Genomic DNA, 20775 nt, shown 5'->3' on the forward strand with positions numbered 1-20775 from the left:
TGGGAGGTAGGATTTTCCAAAGTCTATGCCCTTTCATGGAGCTAGGCCTCCATTCCACTGCATTTCTGGAAATGATGTTTCAATCTTAAATAATACATAAGTGCAGTTGAGAACTGGGAAATGGTGTTTTATCTTCTTACCAGCTTTTGGAAACCTGACTAGGCAGTTGTTTGCATTTTCACTTTGCATTTGCATTATTTGCATTTTCCCTCAGATTCTTTCAGGATCTGGCTATAGGCCATTTCTGAACATGTTATCCATGCACCTTTTCACTCTGTAGACCAATCCCCAAGCATGGTGTGCCAGGACAAAGGTGCTCTTGTTCACTTAAGTGACTTCAGTGCATGAAGATTGCCATACCAGGCTGACTTCAGCAAGGAATCTTTGCTTTCTGCCTCCATTATCTTGCCATGTATTACCTTACAGGCATCTTTGCCATCAGTACAGTTTCCTGTCTATTTGGAGGTGAGGTTGAGAGATTAGACTTCAAAGGGAGTAAATCTTCCACTCCATTATGCAGATTTACATGAAGACAAGTGTATTAAATGCCAAATTAACACAGAGTTTTATGCACAAAGGAATGAAAATGAATGGAGGTATTGTAGCTTTCACTTCCAGACTGCTGTTCAAGATAGCATGGGGACCTTCATAAGAGAAATATTTGATGTGATGATATTGATGTTCTTAATTACCTTTGACTTATTGGAATTCTTCTTGTTTCATGTAACTTTATCTCCCTCTGCCTTACATTTTATCTTCTTTTGTCTTTATTTCTCAAGATTTCCCATCAGCAGCCAGAAGGCAGTTTTGTTTGCAGTATGAATTAATTTCTAGTGTTAGTTCTGTTTAGCCCTGTACTGCTGCATATTTGATCTGTTTGTTCCTTTTTAAAATATGTTTTTAGTTTGGTCTTATTATCTAGTGCTTTATGATGTATAATTATAGGTATCATAGTTAAAATGACAGAATCATAGAAGCATTGGTTGGAAGACACCTCTGAAGTCTGTGGTCCAACCTTCCACCCACAACAGGAGCATCACCAAGTAGATGAGGTCAGCTGCAGCTTTGCCTAACACAGCATTGAAAACTCCCTAGGGCAGACTTCATAACCTCCTTGGATAACATATTCTACTTCTGTACTACTTCTGTACTACCCTCCAGTAGAAGAGGACAGTAGCTTCCTTTTATCTGTTGACCAAAATCCTCATAATATATCTCAGTATGAAGTTTGCTCTGTTTGCAATGAGAGTGCAGAGATGGCTCATGTTCAGCCTGGCACCTACTACCACAATCTGTCATTGAGCCAGTCACTTCCCAAACTACAGCAAAGCAGGGGGTTATTCCTCAAGATGGACAATTTTTCTTTACTGATCCTCATGGGGGCTTTGCTGGTGCAGCCAACTTTATTGAGGTTGTTGGACTGAGGGGTCATGACAGTCACTCCCCTTAGTTGAGTGTGATCGCAGATTTGCTGAGAGTGCACTCGCTGATGATAATGAACAACCATGTGCCTCAGCATCAACCCCTGGCATGCTCTCCCATTACTGATACAACAAGATACGTTGTGAGACTTCACCATGGTAACCCAAGACAAGTTCCAAAGCCTAGAGAGGAAAATGGAAATATTTTCAATGATTCTGTCAATGGCCCAGTGGTTGGAGTCTCTAGATATGATTAAGCTTTGACATGTAGCTCCAAGCTGCTTGAATGCAGGCAGAAACAGTTTCAAGCAATTATCCTCATGACTGAGCTGCAGACAACAGTGTATAACACATTTGGCCAGAAATTTTACTTTGCTGGGCTAAGGGCCAGGTATTTAGTGACTAGAGGCACGTTGTGCCAAAACACATCTTTACCTATTATGGAAGGTGATAGAATGAATATTACACTAGAGCTTTGCTATTCTCAAGTGAAGTGTGGAATACTCTAAGATTACATTTTGTCCATTACCAGCTCAAGTACTATGTTACAATCGCCATTGTCCATAAGAGTTTTGCTACTCAGTTAAAAGAGAGAGCAAGATCACATAATAAATGAAGTAACAGCTAATGCATCATATTCCAAAGTGTCCTTTTTTCATTTATTTTTAAGAACAAGTCAGTTTTAATTCTTGATATGTATGAATAATTCTGAATGAGTGCATTTTGCTTGAAGTGGTAAAATTTTACAATTAGGGAACATCGTTTAGGCATACCTTTTAACATTTTCCTGGAAAGTGGGTTTTTTGTGTTGTGAAAAACCTTATTCAGTGTGGACAACCATGAGCTATGCTAGGGACTATGAACTAGCTGTTCCATTTCATTGTTCTGTACACTTAGTCCCATGTGATTTGAAAAACTAAGTTTAAAAGAATCAGGCTCTTCTTTTCTGCACATGAATACATACATATCTGTTAGTCATTTGCCATTAAAAAGAGACTGCAGTGGAGTGCAGCATCCCTGCCTGCTTGTGTTGTGAACCCCATTTTCTGTGGCAATTGCTTCACATAAGTAATAACAATCTTTTCTATTCCACCATGGGGAAAGAGAAGAGAGAGGGCCATCTAGTAGTGGATTATCAACATGAGTCCTATCAAGGCCACCTTGAACAACTCCGCAAGAGAGCCAGTTCTGAGGACAGGGATTTGTTGGAATGGGTCCATCTGGTGGCTGAAATTCAGCTCTATAAAAGTTTAGCAAAAAGATTGGCAAAAAAGAGTTAAATTCAATAAGGAAATCTGACTGACAAAGGAGACCATCCAGACTACATGCCAGAAGACCAACCTGGATGAAGAAAAAAGGGAAGCGAACCCGCCAAGCCTAGGACACTCTCCAAGGAAAGACTCACAGGAAGAATGAGGTCAGAATTGGACCAGGTTGTGGGGAGTCTAGGAAAGGGGTCTGGTAACTTCTCTAGCAATTTAAAAAAAAAAAAAATAATAAAAGTGAATGTGTTTGGAAAACTCTTCTGATAGTTCTGTCTGCCTTATATATTCAGCACACAACCACTGAAAGTGTTGCTCATGAACAGGGAGATACCCAAATTAGCACTGCCTTTAGGGTTGTGGAGTCCAAAAAGAGCATAAGCTTCCACATTCCAAAAACACCTTGGAAACCTGGACTAAGCAAAACTGACCTGGCTTTTCCCAGGCCCACTTGGCTCATGAGTACATGGGATTCAGCAATGATACACAGAGCACTGGTATTCATTCAGAGCCAAACTGCGACTTCTGCACATCATGTTCCCTGGATGGATACACAATCTACGCCAGTCAGTTAACAAACTGAAAGCATCATTCAGCTCATTGTCACACAGCAGCAAAATTGGGTGAGGCTTCATGGACCTGTGCCAGTTTACAGCCACCACGTTCTGGCAACACTGAGATCACCAGGGTGAAATATTTCATTCTGTTGCTTCAAATCAGCTTAAATTCTTGCTTATTTTCTTATTAGATGATTAATTACTGTGAACACTTGGCCTGAAGCCAGAAACTTTTAAAAAACATAACTAAACTGGAGTATTTCAGAGTGCTGCATCAGCATCACAGGAAACCACAATCATATTAAGCTATATTCCCCTCTCTGTACCTTCTTTTCTTAGAATGTAATCTCAGCTTTAAGATCTTACCATTTAACAAGGTTCCTCATAAATGGCTTCCTCGGTACTTTTGTGGGTTTTGGTAGCGTGGTTCAATGGGCCATGTTCTTGACCATTAGATATATCAATACCATCACACCAGACTTTTTGCTTTACAGTAAGTTTATTCATGCAGGAATGGACATTTCTCAGGACCTGGTCCATGGTTACAGAATAAGTCTTGGAAGATGCACTGAGCTGCAGGTATTACTTCTGTGGAGCCATTCAGGGAATAAAGAAGTTGAAACTGGCTATGAGTCTCCAAAATTAGTTTTATCATAGAGTGAGGTTGTTCAGAATATTTTTGTTGGGGTTTCTTTTTCAGTTTTTATTTTGCATATTCATTTCCTTTGGAACATCATCAGTGAGACTGCAAAATACTGCTTATATGTTAAACAAGGAAAACCAGCTCTCCTCTCTAGATATTTTTTTCCCATTTTTAAACCATCAGCAACATTAAACTATGTCTACAGCATCCAGGTGTTTCCTACAGCAACACATACCTGAGGTAGACCTCTGCTCCCACAGGCTGTCACTTTTATATCTGCAATGGAGAGGAAAGTATTTTTTCTGTTCTGGACATAACAATACCATTTTGCGCAATGCTAAAATCTGTGCCCTGGAGAAGAACTAACTGCAATATAAACAACAAACTGGCTGCCAGTTGGCTCTGCTTGCTGAAACAACAAAAGAAAATCCCTTCCAATATAATCCTCACCTCAGAATGGGTAAGAAAAAGAGACACAACTGGCAGCAAACAATGTGAAGTATCCCTGCAGTGTACTTCCCAGCTAGCCAGGGAGCAACACTGTATTGGTTGTTAGCCTTTCCGATTTAAATACAGACTAAATTATAACACTACAAGCACGGAAAATAAATGCTTTTTTATAATCCTCCTCTTGCCTCTCAAAGGATCACAGGAGCAATTGCCTTTTTCATTCAGAAATTACTTGCAAATGGCAATTCCAAGCACGTAGCAAAAGCATTTTGGTTGAAAGGTGGTTTTGGAAGGTACAGGGGGTGTTTATAAGAATGATGAGAGTCTGAAAATGAGGACATTGGTGCTAAATATTTTTCGTGGATTTTCCTTCTCACTGGCTCCAGACTGACTGTAACAGCTGAAGCACACTTGGTGTACCGTCCATCACCTTGCACGCTGAGACCACCCTGTGATGTAAGGCAGAGCTTGGTTTGCTGGGACAAACAGGAGATACCCTTCAAACCTGCGATCCTGACCCAAACCGCTGCGCAGGCACTGAGCCACTGTTGCTGTGCCAGAGCATGATGAGGCCAGGGCATCTGACACCCCCATCTTCAGCACTTACTATGGTGGGGTGAAGCTAAAACCTGGCCTGTGAAATATGACACACACATATACTTGGATCCTGAGGGGTAATTTGCAAGAAAATTTGTTGGTAAGTTTATCTGTTGCAAGTCAGTGAAAAAGTTGGGAAGAGGAACCTTTTTTCCACCTTTATAACATTTTGCATCATATTTGTCCTAAAAAAAAAAAAAATAAAAAATTCTCTTTTTCCTTAACAAAGAAAACTAGTTTTTTTAAACAGAGGACTGTGAAATACAATTTTGACAGATAACTGGGTCTTCTTTTCTACAAAGAAGACACGTGGCTAGCAATATTTTTAAAATGAAAACTCATTTGAAAGATTGCATGGAAAGGGGAAGGAAAGGCATATTTTCTTTGAATTAAATAACTTTTTTTTTTTCTTTTCAGGCACATCATTTCTCTTTGTGTTTAGCAGGGAGAAACTATTAATCTCTTTGCAAAATGCTAACCAGGCCGTTTAGAGCTAGCCAGAGATAGGCAGGACCTCTTTCCTTTTGCCTTACAGTGCTATTATTCTGGCCAAAATCTATGGTATCTCTTTATTTTCAAAATACAACCCAAAAAATGACAAAATTTAAAATAAACTAAACTTTTCATGGCAGTATTTAGACTACATCTGTCCTCTCATAATTCCTGGGCCACAGAAACACTTATCTCTTCCAGTCCCCCTGCTCACACCCTAAAGACCTGCAGAACTCAGTCAGTGAGGCTTGAGGTAGTGGTAGCTGTAATAGCTCCAAGTGCTCCAGGAGAGCCCAAAGTCACTCTGACCATCAGAGATCATCACACAGTACACCCCAGCTTTTGAATTAAAAGCAAAATCTTAGTGATTTTTTTTTTTCCTTTTGTTAAGGAATTAGCATCTACAGAAGAAAAAAAAATCCTGCATTTAGGAAACTACAGGAGGTTTTTCAACATCTGTTTCCTACTGAGAACTGTAATTTGATCAAAATACTGAAACATTGAAAAAATAACACGTATCTATGGAATAAATGACAGAATCATGGACTTCATGACTTTTCTGCTTTTATGGTATAACCTTGTCTGGTTGTGGCCACTTGAATGCAATGATACAAAGGTGTCTTACTGGAAAACCATGCATATGATTTCAGTGTTTCTTATAACCTTGCTGAAGCAGCCAAGGCAGTACCAGTGAACCACAGCTGTGCTGCCTCTTCCTGCAGGGTTCTAGCACTTTTACTTACAGAGATTTAAATGGATTTTGAATTTCTACATGAGATACTAAAATTTGACATGCTGTGACTTGTGAACACCAGAAAAAAGGGCAAAAACATTACATTTCAATGGCATTTCTGAATCTGATATAACTGGAAGAAAGAAGTACCAGAAAATCTGCTCCTAGGAAGCTTATATTCTCTAATCCTGTGAGCTCTGGAGGAACATCAGAAGTTGTAAGCACTTTTAAGAATTCTTTTCTTGAATATTTTGGTTACATCTCACTTATCTGTTATGCCTGAAGACACTGTCTCTCTCCACAGTACTGAGCTCTTATCCCTCCCGCAGCATCCATATGCTAATGACTATCTTCTATCCTGGTGTCATGCACTGAGGCAGAGATGTCATGTCATATACTGTCATGCGTGGTCATACACAGAGCAGTCTGCTGCCAGTTCCTGAGTCAGCCACATGGATAGAAAATGGGTGAGACAAGTAGACAAAATGATGCTTACAGCTGCTCCAGAGTCATCATCTTCTGTGCACATGATGGTTAATTGCTATGACATTGTGTTCCACAAGCACAAGAGAAAATATTGCTGAAACTTTCTAGCATGATACATACTAATATGAACAGCTATGAGGAGACAGGGTCACAAGGGTCTTCTATTTTTCAACAGCATAGAGTCTTTCATGTAAAATCAGCAGTAATTTCAAAGTTCCAGGTGGACATCACATAGAAAAATGTTTGGACTAGCTAAGGTATTAAAAAACTTCCATCTGTACAGACTTGATGCTCACTGTCTTTCACTGGTGGAATAAGCTTAGGAGTTTCAAGATGTGTGGTGTGATTTATCCTCTGCAAGAGTTGTGGGGGCATTCACTAGTCAACAACAATTTATTGTACTCCCATATGGAAGAAGAGGATTTGGAAAGAGATAAGAGAAGGATGATCTCAGAATGGGGCCTAATAGAAGATAAGGATCATGATTCCCCATCCTCCTCCTAGGAGATTTTATTCAGACCTGCATTTTGGATATAATGCACAGAATATGCATAAAATTAGGGCCAGTCCTATTGAAGGAGAGGAAGAGGGAATTGGAGTTATATCCCTGGAGGAAAATTCAATCACTCTGGACTTGTATAGCTTCATTGTACGTGGCAGTCCCAGCCATCATTGATCCCAGCAGGAAGGGGAGGATGAGTATTTCAGAGCAAAAGGGGAAAGAAATCAAATCCAGATAGAACAAGATCACACATTTCAATTTGCATCTGTATCATCTTTGAAGTTGTGGTTACAATTATTGAATGGAGATGACTGGAAATGTCTTTCATACCAAAATGACTTGGTTGCACTGAATTTCTTTTTTAGCATGTCAAATCAATTAGCTGGTGTTTGGACAATGCTTTGAAAAGAGGAAGCAAGATATTATATACACACACACAAATGCACATGTGTATCCCCACAATCTTCTGTGCAATTAGTATTTGTAAGAAATGGAAATCGATGTTTTAACTAGCAGAAGAAACATACAAAGCAGATATTTAAGGATTAATAAACTTATCAGAACAAAGAAATCAAATCACTTGAGAAAAAACAACAAAAGAAATGAGAGCAATATACTGGAAGATGAAGGGTTTTTTAAAGTTTTCACTTAAATCAGGTTTAAAACTATACAGGTACTAAAACTAAATTTGCAGCTCACTACAGTCTTAGAGACATTGGAAAGTAAAGCTTGTGTATCTTATTATTTCATCCTTCCATTATATCAAGTTTCAAGTCTGGTACTACCAAGTCAAGTGCTACATTTCACTTTACTTACCATGTCATAGTCAAAAATAAACGGCAGTGTGAATAACAAATAATCCATATGTCAAGCACAAGTCAAATAATGAAATAAGAAATATGTAACAGTTCTTGATGACACCTGCACAGATCTCTCTTTTTTTTTTTTTTTTTTTTTTCCTCTGGTCTCTCCAGTTTCATCACCATTCACTTTCACTGTTGGCTATGTAAGTGGCAGAATTTATCTAAGTGAAAAGTATGGTGAAATTTTAAGAGACTAAGATACTGTAGCACCAAATTGCTACAACATACCCGGTGATTCTAGGCAGAAGACTAGGCAGATCTTTGAAATCTGTTACATTCAAGGTGTTCTTGGTTGGCACACTTCAGTATCTTCTATTGTAGGTTTAACTAAACCTCTGGCTCTGGCATTATTCCTTAAGTTTTTCCATAATGCTCCATCCGCTGGGCTCTATAAAAATACTTCTGTCAGTGCAAACATATATATAGAAGTAAATCATTAATCTCTGAAAAATCACTCTAGGCTGATGAACATCTATTTATAATGCAGATCTCAATCAGAAAAAAAAAAAATACAGTGGAGTAATATTTATGCATTTTGCTAATTTGATGTCATAATGACAAATTCTTCTGAAGATATGCAGAAAATGAAGGTGTGCCTACAATTAGCACTTTGGTTTGGCTCAGGAGAACAGTTCTGAAGCGAACATCCTAACAGTCCTCAACAATACTTCTTGTAGTTTTTCACATCACAGAGTAGTCTCAGAGAGCACATGCTGTATCTCCCTTAGATGAAATGAAACCAGAAGGTGTGCTCCATCTGTTAATGAGCTTCCAGCCCATGGGACCAGGCTAGAGCTATCTAGAAACAACACCTAGCACGATGTACACACCTCATACCAGTGGATCTTCAGCACCATTTCTCTGTTGATCAGATCCCGCTAAGCGCCACTGCTTAATGTAGAAAGCCCCAGGGTATTACTTTAGTTCCTCTCCCTTTCCCATCCCTCTGCATGACACCATTTTTACTAATTCATATTTTATTAATTTATCTTTTTAAAGAGCCTAGGATCCCCAGTGGGATCTCAGGGCATAACTGTGTTAGCTGCCAACACACAAAACAAGAGCTTCTCCCTAGAGAGCTTCTAATGAGCTAAATAGGAGACACAGGATTAGATGGAGATAGATAGACCAGTGACTGTGAAGTGAGTGTGCGACAACATGAGTCAAGCTGGGCTGATCAGAGACAGAAGTCACCTTCTCAGTACTGGAATATAGATAGCTGAAGGACATTAGACCAAGAAAAACTCTGAGAACAAAGACAAAATTGCATTTGATGTGACAGAGAAGTAGCAGAAGAGCGGATAGAAAGAGAGGTCAAAGCTATAGTTTAGGAAAATGCTTTTTGCAGCAAGTCTAGATGGATATAAATGGCCCAAAGATAAAAAAAAAAAAAAAAAAAAAACAAAAAAAAACCAAACCAAAAAAAAAAAAAAAAAAACAAACAACCCAAACAATACTGTACCCAAAATGCTATCCAAGTTCTGCATGACCTGAACTAAGGGTAAGGCACAAACCTTCAGCATGTGATAAAAATCCCTTCCTCTATCCAGAATTACTTCAGAGATGCAAACATCCCCTTTAACACTTCCATTACCACATATATTCCATGTCAACAGCAGAAGCATAATCTTAAATAAAAATAGAAACGTCTCTTTTCACTTAAAATACATGGACAGTGGTGCTTTCAGCTGGAGAAGTCTAGTGACATAAAGAGACCTGTGAATATTCAAACAAAAAAGACTATGTAGCAGACAAGTGAAAGACGATATTGATAGTGCTGTTATCACCACAGTGAAGTGATTTAGAAGGCATGAATTTAATGTACCAGCTGTTCCATTTACTTTTCCTGCTTTCAACACAGCACACATAAGTGAGGACACTGGGGAGCTGTCTTCTCCTGCCCAGAACAGGAACATGCCCTGATCTATGAGCAAGGGAAAACAAGAACTCTGATGTCACTGAGCTAACTTCAGTTTTTTAGTGACCGAGTCTCTCTTAAACTCACAGTTCTTCACCCTGACCTAAGGAGATCTTCAGCAAAATGAGCACTTGCTTCAAGTGCTCAACATACTTCCAGACTCACACAAAAGAGCCTTAGTGCAAACAAGAATCAGGACTGTAAGCACAAAGCACTTTACTTGGTAGAGTATTTGTTATTTTCAGTGCACAACACTGAAGAACACTGTCATCCGTGCACATTCAGCACAGGAAACATCTTCAAATGGCCAGACAGCTGCCGAAAGGAAGTAATGTCATTCCCCATTTAGAATCCAGACAACATATCGGTCCATTTTTTTACATCTGCAGAAGCAGACCATCAGCCCTATCAAATCAGGTTTATTGCTTTGTTTTTTGTTTTACACCTCGTGACAAGAACTATTGAATTTCATTTGTGAGGTAAGGATGAAATTCAAGTTTGCCTTGCAGTTACAGCTGCGATACAGCTGGTATCAGGGCTGTGCCTGGGTGTACACCCTGCACATTTAGGCATTAGTTCCCTGGGTGGTACCAAAGCTCCCAGCTAGTTTCTGCGGAGGTGGCACAAGGGACTGAACTGAGACAAGGTGATTGTTGGAGCTCTCAGCCAGCCTCATAGCAAAGCCTTTGCCTAATTCCTGCAGGAGGTGTCCAGGTAGGAATTTTGGGCAGTCCCAGAGATTTCTTCAGACAGTTCCTGCTGTGCCTAGAGTATTTGACAGGCACTACTTGTGTGCTCCAATGTGTTATCATCAAGGATGGAGAATCTGACCAGGCCAGTCACATGTTCCTGCTCTGACTGCTGTAGAATTCACCAAGAGGTCAATGGAAACAATTTCTGTAGGTGCAAAAAGTGTCATGTAGGGCAGTCGTTTGTACACAGCCAAAATAGAATTTGTAACTACTTTACTATAATCTATAGGGCTGTCTCATGCCTGTAATGGCATGGTCGGCATGGTCATGTAGGACCACAACCCAGCAGGATCACATGAGCTGAGCAGAAGAGTTGGTCAGGGAATCTCACTCTGTCCAGCTGAAGATGCCATTGCAAGGACCCTCACAGCAGTGACTCCCGTCACCTTCTAGGCAGTAACTGGACATCCTGTTGAACTGATTTGGTTTCTCAGGTGAGTGTTACCCTCTGCAAAAAATCCCAGTATATTAGTTTAGCAAATGCTTCATCCATGAGTGTCTGTGTAACAACTTATAATCATTCTGGCTATGCCCACTCTCATCCTGGCAGCTTCAGTGATTCTCATGAAGGACTGCTTTCCCTGGTCACCTACTTTGCACAGTCAGGCTCTACATCTCTGCACATGGCAAAAAGTATCAGATGTCATTCTCTTGCTACGTCCTTAGGAATTTCTACTCTTACTTCTACTATATTTAACGTACACAAAGTGTGTCACCCAATCAACTCACTGCCCTTAAACTCACATAGTCTGCAACTAACTTTTAGCTCTAGTTCTGTATATGGTCTGAGATTTGGACAAAGATAATTACTGTTTTTATTGATATTTGATTAAAGATTTATCTACTTTCTGTATTCATCCTGAATGAAAAGGTACAGTACTATTAAGCAAGTTTCACCCAGTTCCATCACAACAATTCAATGAGAAACCCAATATGGAATCTCTTGGCTAAAGTTCAATTACCATTATGTTGGTTTACATCACTGTATTATTCTATTAGACAAAGGATAATGCATCAAGTTTAAGAATTAATGAATAATCCTGAATATCTTTGGCAGCTTTAGCCAGAACATACCAAAGGTGTTTGTTGTAAATATTAGGATCACTATGGATTGTTCAGGTTAGATACCGATGCAATTCATTGACTCTATTGTATAGGACATGGCTGCCCAAAGCAGTATTTTAGCTAAACTAACGCAGCAAGAGCCAGTTTGCCTGTGAAATTTACTTGTAAAGCAACAGGGTAAGAGAAATTCTTTTGTGAAGTTGTCTTTGCATGGAAGAATTAGGTTCACTGCACTCATCTCTGCAGCAATATTAAAGGCTCTCTGTTCAAAAATCTGTGTTTCTCCAAAGCTCTCACTAGCCCTCAGAGTCTGCAGAACATAAAGCTTTCCCAAAAATGTCTTTCTGCCATATCACTTGTTAATTACAGGAGTAGTTTCACAGTTAATATCTGTATCTCTATTGCCATGGCAGCTCTCATTGGTAGCTCAGTGATTCTGGTTATGTATTACACTGTCCAGCATAAGAACTCATGAACCTTTTAAATGCTAGTGTCATTAAAAAAAAAAACAAACAACCAACAACAACAAAAAAAACCCCCAGACAAACCCACACAAATTTCTCTAACGCTAAACTTTAAAGCACAAGTATATGAAAACACAGTACACAAACGTGACATAAGTAGCACAGAAATGATATACCAATGTCTGAATTCCTTCTGAAATAAGGTACACATAACCTTTATTTACTGTCTGACATCAAGCTGACTGGTTTGATTTTTCTCTTAGAAGAAACTGTCTAATTTAAAATCCATTTCTCACTGGTTTATTTACCATTTTATAGGGCAATTGCACAAAAATACAATTGTCAATTAATAAGATGCTACATAACTTTTTTTTATATATCTCTGGATAGCATATGTATCTTATCTTCCTGAGCACTGTGCATCAATTATAGGAGGTGAAAATCCATATACCTGCAGAAGATCCACTCCTATATCAGTTATTGTAGAGTCACAAATATTCCAAAAAGGAAAGTAAAAAGAACTGGGATCCAGTAGAAATGAAGCAACTAAACAAGACCTAGAGCTCTGTCCCATGAAAAGGACAGGAATGATATCAACACAACGGCCACCACCACCCACGTACTAAGGGAGTGTACATACTTTTATAACAATACCACTAATCACTGGAACAGACAGTTGACCAACAACACTGTAATTAATAACAGATGATCACACGAAACAACTATCGCAAACAAACAAAAACTCCAGGGTGCTTGATACATGTAGCTTAAAAACAAGCTTTAGAATAACTACCGATGTGTCACAGATTGTTCACCATTGAATTTTTTAACCCTTAAAAGATACCAAGCACTAAGTCAAACTAAAATCTAAGAAAATAGTCACCTGATTTTTTTTAATTGCATCTCCTTAAGAATTAATTTTCCTACATTGAACAGCTAGTCAAAATCTTCATTAGAAAATTCTGCAGTATGATAAAACCAGGATCTTTCAGTGTTTAATTAAAAAGTAAATATCTGCCCAAATAGCAGGTTACAAAGGAATTCACGCTGGATTTAAATTAGCAGCAAATTCAAAACATGAACTCTGTTCAAATTCTCATATTTTCCCCAGGGGTGCTATCTCCACTGGACCATACTCTGTTATGTTGTCCTTATGTTACTGTCATCTCTGGTTTGGACCAGAAATTTCATCCTGAAATAAAGCACCTATTCCCCAAAAATCACTTCTTCTTATTAGTCTATTCCCACACACAGAGGAGAAAAAAGGAGTATTGACTTTATTGATTTCACATTGCAAAGCAATTTCCTCAGAAAAATCTGACTAGTTCCTAGAATTAGTTCACAGCAGGTGATAAAATATCATCATCACCATTAACTCAGGGTCTTCCTCTGGGCTTAGCAAGCAGCCTGGAAGAAAGCACACCCTTTTAGAACTAAGCTATAAATCATCAAGGCAGGCAGCTTAGTAATTGTTCACAGCTGATCACAGAAACTAGCTATGGCTCTGAAGAAATAGCAATTTTGTATTACTAGAGAAACGAGGAAAAGGGAAAATTTTTCCACACATAAGGTATACGATGTGACTCTCTTTGACTTTACAACAGTTTCATATTAGTGTAACTGTTTATGTCAGCTAATTGACAGTGACATCAAACTGATATACTCAAACAAGGAATGACCTGATGGAAAAGATGCCAGTAAGTATGGGGAAAATTCTACATCTGCTAATAATAAATCAGTAAGGTAAACGGTGATATACAGCAGGTATGGGAGCTGATGTAAGCTCTGTAAGCTATACCTTCACTCTGTTACTGGTATTCCACCAGAAATCATGACTCTTTACTTGAGTCAGATTTTATTATCAATATAGAGGTAGAAGAAGAGAAAGGAGCTCCTCTTTTGCTTTGTGCATCAGGACATAATGTCTTCTTGTCACTGGTGGTGACTTCCAGGCCAGAGTATTGTCAGCATCATTCTGGCCATCATAGCAGAGGATGACAGCACAGTAATGAGTCTGAAGCACAGACAACCCTGCTTATGGTGCAATTCAAAGCATCACTCATGCCCTGGTGGCCAGATGTCCCTGTATGGTCCTCATCTTCCTACTTCTCCAGCCCAGGGGCATGTGTGTCCTCTTTAAAGGTGCTTTCCACACCTTCATGCTCCATCACCATTTATTGCAAGTGAAGGCTCAGAAGTGTTGGCCTGGAAAGTGCTCTCAGTCAGACATGTCTCAGTGTGTATCCTTGAAGTGCATTTCTCAGCTATCACACTTCCTTCTCTGCATGAAAAATGCAAAATTAATAGCTCTCAGAAGCCAAACTATAAACTTTCAGGAGCTCATCAGCCACTTCACCAACTCCTACTTTCTTTCCAAATACAGTACAAGGTCCTGTGCCAAAAGTCCCTTTTGTTTGCAACGCAGTGCCATTTAAGTTAGAGGGGGAGCCCAGAGTGATATCAATACTATTAATATATTTTGCTGAAGAAAAGGGTATGAGATGAACTCACTGAAGATTCAAACATTCCCAGCCTCTAGTATGAGGTTTTATTAGTACAAGGAAAATTCAAATTGGGAAGGCTCAGAAGTTCTAGACAAGATATTAAATAAAGGAGGTGAAATCCAATCCCTCTTGCCTAGTGTGTCTTGGTATGGTGGGTCCTTTCCCCATCCTTGCTCTGCACTCCGTCATTTTTCACTGCTCTCTTAGCTTAAATAAGAGTCACACAATCCTCTCTGTGTCCCTAGGAAAATTTCATCCTCACAATCCATTTGGCCCAAAAGATTGCCCCTTCTCCTGAAGGGTTTCCACTGCTCCAGCCAGGTTAAGGCATACAGGAAATAGAAAACCCTACTGTTGCAGGTGTCACCATCTTCATCAGAGCATCCAGAACATGGTACCTGCACAGCAGGCTGCAAAACAGCACATGAAACAGCTACAGCAAACCTGGCAATCATTCTTTCTAACAGCACCTTCACATCATTTTAAAAGACTGTAACCAGCTACTTCAGTGGTAGCTGAAGGGCCACTTTCCCGGGTTCAGTACAGAAATTGAGATAATTTACATTTTACAGAATCATCTAGGTTGGAAAAGACCTTGAAGATCATCCAGTCCAACCATTAACCTACACTGACAGTTCCCAGCTACACCATGTCCCTCAGTCCTATGTCAACCCGACTCTTAAACACCTCCAGGGATGGGGACTCCATCACTGCCCTGGGCAGCCCATTCCAACCCCTAACAACCCGTTGTGTAATGAAATGCTTCCTAATATCCAGTCTAAACCAATGATGAAGCTCAGTTATGTTGCCCATTTGCAGGGATTTAGAATTCACTAGTTACCAGTGGACACCACTTAGATGTGCATGTTCAGGCTTGTCAGATACAAACTAATTTGATTAAAGCTTGCATTTAAGGAAAGAGAAGTATGTAAGTCACATAATTTCATAGTAGTTTGTACTACATATGCAGGTAATTACTACTCTCAGCTGACCTGTAGTAACTTGTTTAGACCATGGTAATTTGATCACATGTCTAGGTCTTTACACAGTATAAGAAGTATGCAAATGCTTGTAATCCTTGCTGGTATAAACGTGAGGAAAAACCACAGAGATCACTTATACATACATTCAGGAGACATACTGAAATTTTACTCGCTCTCTCATTGTTCCCCAAGCAGGAGCCTTGCAATGACTACATCAGGATGAAATTAGGAATTTGGAAATCATGCAGTGAGTTTCTCGTGGAAAAAATGAGATGACGAGAGAGATGGATAAGATCCAGTGCTATTAGACAGTAAAATAGGATCTGCAAACATATAGCTCTGTAAAATAAACATTGAGAGTGTCTGCAAATATATGTAGCCAAATTAAACCTATTGGCTAAGCACTGGAGGAACTTTAATACAGATAAATTATTCTTTTAGAAGACAGGATTCAGTCAACAGATATATTTACAACTAGTTAAAAATCCAGTTACACAAGATTAAAAAAAAAAAAAAAATAGAAAAAAACCTGCTACTATTCACTCAGGCAGGCTCTGCAGAGCTGAAAAGATGCCCATTTTGGAGGCTATCTCAATGCTGTCAGCGTGAGCAGTATGCCATGTCCTAGAATGGATCCCATTCCTCCTCAGCTCCTACCGCTTGCCAGATGTTTCCCTGATTGCTCCTCCTGGCATGCTCCAAGGCAGCATTCACTCTCTACACTTCATCTTGTGTGCAGCTACTGTGAGCACCACCCCAGGTATCCCTTCACACTTTGCCTCCTGCCCAGCTCACCTTGATGACCCAGCTAGTGGGGCAGTGGGCTGTAAGTTCAGTTTATCTATAGGAAACTTTATAGGAAGGTGGTTTAGGTGGAGGCAGCACTGTATTAGAATAATAGAGCTCCGGATAAATAAGCTGGCAGGTAATTCAGAATTGTTTGGGGTATTTATGTGTGACATGCAATTGAGCTATGTCACTCAGGTGCCACAGCACACCTCAGGTTGCAGACCCATCCTTCTTATCTCTAAGGAGCTTTCTGCCTGAATGAGGCTGAATGGAGGTGGTAATGTCCAAACAGAGACATTGATATGGAGGTAGGAAAATGTGGCCACCTTTCAAGTTGACTCCTTTCTTCAGCTGTGAAGAAAAAGTGCAAAAATCTACTTGTGGCAGGTTGGAAAATACTCACAGCCAAGTTATCAAATAGACAGGACATATTTTAACAGCAAGGACAGCTAATACCTGGTACAAACAGCCAACACTACTGGTGAACCCTCCCCATGTAGGAATTTTTAAATCTAGGTTTTTGTAAGGGGCTGGCAAGAATTCAAAGGAGAATTCAGTCAGAGTGGGCCTGGACCCTGTTATCCTTGCTGGTCCTTGTGGGCCCTCCTGGCCATCAAATCCAAGAAGCTGTTTAAAATATTAATAGCAGAAGCTCCAAGGCTGTGGTTTGAGTGTGGTGTCAGAAGAGCAGAAGTGCAGTTTAGAAAAGGCTAATGTGATGTTTCCAAGACAATCCCAGTAGAAAAGCAGGTCGGTTCAAGCTGGCTGCTGACAGGTGGGGTGGCTTGCAGAAATATCCCTTTGACCCTCAGAACTCCACCCAAAAGTTCAGCTCTTTAATCCGGTCCTTCCAGCTGCTCACATCACTCTGGCATTTGAGATAAAGTTTTTGCTTTTTTAGGGACATCACAAAGCCTCCTCCCCTCCTTTCCTAGTGTTCTCTTTTTTTTTTATTTAAAGTTCAACTTAGAGATTTTGTTTTCTCTAGGACAATCTACCACTCCATCTGTCTGCGCTGTTTGACTAAACTTCAAAATGAAACACACTAGGCTGGAAATTACTTCCAGGCTCTCCAAGAATCAGGTGGCTCCAGAGCATTCAGGGGACTCTGGCTAGGACTGAGTCAGCAGAAGCACCCGCACTTCTTCCTGGGGGGAGTGCAGCTGCAAAGCAGAACACAAAAACAAAACCACCAACAATAAGAGCTTCCATGTCAGCCAGCTGAGTAATAGGAACATTTCCACAGCTCACAGGACACTCTGCCCTCATTTAGGGTGTCCAAAAAATGTGATATTCAACAGGTCTCCATAACTACCATGTAATACCTTTGCTGCTTGGTGTTTTAAAGACAAATGAGTAGGTTTTTGCTGTTAGAATTAAAAAGATGTCCTTAGAAGTGTGGGAAAATTCTATCTTTTCCTCTGATTTTGCAGAGAACCTGAAGGCCAACTTCTGAAAGGTACAAGCAGCTCCCTTTTTGGTTAACTCAGAAACCTCAATATCACTTTAACGAACTTTTCAGTCCCTGGGGGGAATTATGTCATGAAGATCAACTCAAGTGAGCAACATTAGGTCTTGATGCCTCAAGCAGAGGAAGCCTAGGTGAAACTTCTCTTTTCTTACCCTGAGTACTGCCATTTTTCTTACCCCTGAGTACTTCAGCTTGCCAGCAGAAATATTACTGCCAAGAGAGAGTTGCCACAGAACAGTCCCTGCTCCCAAACACTTTAAATCAAAGCTAGAACTCCCTCCAAGCTAAATCCATACTGGAGTGTGAATGGCCTGATTTTTGGGGCAAAGGTTCAACCTTGCTTCTTTTGTCCCCATTTCTTGCTGGGGCATCTTACTGACCCTTTTCTTCTCTTGAGGAATTTTGGTGGAAATGTGTATACTCAGCTGTCTGTTTCTTTCCAGAAGCAGAGTAAGTCCTCTAAAGCATCCCTGTCCTGCCTCCTTCTTCATCTTCACAAAGCTGGCCCGGCAGTCAATCCCCAAGTACACAGATTCACCTGGGATCACTGCATGGAACAGTACTTCATTCTCCAATGGCAGTAGTCTCTAAATGATCATATAAATCTAATTATTTTTCCTTTAACGCATCTGAAAGCCCCAGGACCTATTCACCAGACTAAAATTTCATATCATATTTCATTATTTTTGCCATGAAAAAAACTTACTATTATGGATGTCGTAATTCCCATAATCCCCAGTGAAGATCATCAATCAGTCTGTGAAACTCATGAAAGAAATACATATTAAGAAAATAATTGGGCAAAACAGGTTGTTGGCTTGCTTTGTCCAGAGAAAAGAGAGATTTTTGTGGCTGTCTCCTCACAAGAGAAGTTTCATTCACCTGAGCTGATAACACAAAGTACAGGGTAGAGCCACTGCAATGATGAGAATTAAAAATTTAACTATCCTGTGTATTGCTAAAAAAAAAAAGCTATTTCTTAAAGCATAAATTCTTTTACAGTGTCATTAGCAGAAGTAAAATTTATTGACTGTCATAGGACTATCTGCTATTCTGCATGTTCTGTGCAGTAGAACTCAAAATATTTCAAAATGCATATCTCTAGATTAAATTAATTTGTGATGTATTTCAATGAGAATATTGAATTATTTACTGTTCCAACAATAGTCTTTAAGTTGTTAGCAGAATAACAGCATGTATTCAGGCTACCATAAGCTGTATCTGTCCCAAAAATCCATTGATATCACTGGATGTTCTTTGGTCACAGTGACAGAACTGTACAATAAACTGCTTGATTGTAGAAATGAAGTTAAGTTAGCCTACTGCTGAAGTTTGAAGTGCATGAGAAAAAAACAAGGCTGCAGCACAAATGTTTGTTCAGCTCCCATGGTTCTTAAAAACATTGGCCTAAAAATGAGGCGTTTGCACTGGAAACCACAGCCAAACCCCACAACAGAATGCAGCATACGTAGCGGTCAGACCGTGTAGTGCTTTCTTGCGAGGTCATAACTGCAGGCTGAGGGAGCCAGCATCCGTAATGCAAGACAGGTCCCTTGAAACACAAATGTCTTCAGCATATTTTAGGAAGAGAGAGACATCTCCTGGATGAACTGTAAATTTGCTATTCACTCTTCTGTACATGTGCTTAGAAACACATGAGGAGGGTTACAATTATCTGCAATATAGTTGTACGTTAGGTAAGAGGAGTACTCCTAGTTCCATATTATATTAGTTCAAATTAATTTAAACATACTGTGTCATTGATATTAAGGGGAAAATAACAGTGTGTCTACAAAGAAAAAGAAAACAAGTTTAAGGAGCATGGCCCTAGCGCCCAGTAATAAGACAGGGAATTAAACTGTGGGTTTTTTCTAGCCTTTTCTTTTGTAAAACTCTTTTCACCACTTAAACATCATAATCCTTTTATGGCTCTGTAACTTCAGATTACCAGCCACATCATATCACTACTGCTTAGAGGTAAGTTGGTTTCCTTTTTTATTCAGAACAAAATTTGTTATGCCATATTATAAAGAAAGACATCACTTCTCATCTTTCCTGTACCTTACCATTTTCAGGAAATGCAGAAAATGAATAGGAAGTCTATCACTAGATTTTCTATTAGTAGCAAATCCAAAGGTTGTAAGTGAATTGTTATCTAGGCAGTTCTCTAAACAGCATTAAATTTTCTGAGTGTGAAGTCCCTGGCTATTCCTCTTTCAGGAGAACAGCCAATGTAGTTCATCTTTATGGTATATTTTTGTTCCTCGTAAGGAATTTCCTAGATAAATTCTCAGTGACACAGAAGCTAAATCACACATTTGATACAGAGATAGGGTTGTTATACCTTATCCAGTTTTCACTGGATATTTTGTTTCCTGGTGTTAAGATAAAAACTAAAATAAACTTTCTAAGATTATCAGCGATTCCTCTTAGAGGAATATATGGGAAACAGAACCAGTAGACTTCCCATTGCACAAAGAACAAATGGCTTCTTCTGTGACTGACTGTCCCAAGGATCACATATGAATCCTTGAAAGGAAACCCTAGGTCCATGCCCTATATGAATTGCCTTGCCTCATGGTCAACATTACTGCAGAATATGGAGGGAATATTAACATTGGGTCCGGAGGCAATCAAGGAGTGAGAAGTTATACAGGTGTGTGTGGCAATTACTGCAGCATTTCCAGATTTACACTGGAAAAATGAACAGCCAAAGATGGATGGACAACAAATGGAGAGTCATTGCTGATCAGTTGCAAATATCAAGGACTTGCATCCAGATCCCTCCCACCAGGATTTGGATACAGAACTGAGTTGCTGCAC

Source organism: Athene noctua, chromosome 2 (assembly GCF_965140245.1).
Source record: "Athene noctua chromosome 2, bAthNoc1.hap1.1, whole genome shotgun sequence".
NCBI lineage: Eukaryota > Metazoa > Chordata > Aves > Strigiformes > Strigidae > Athene > Athene noctua.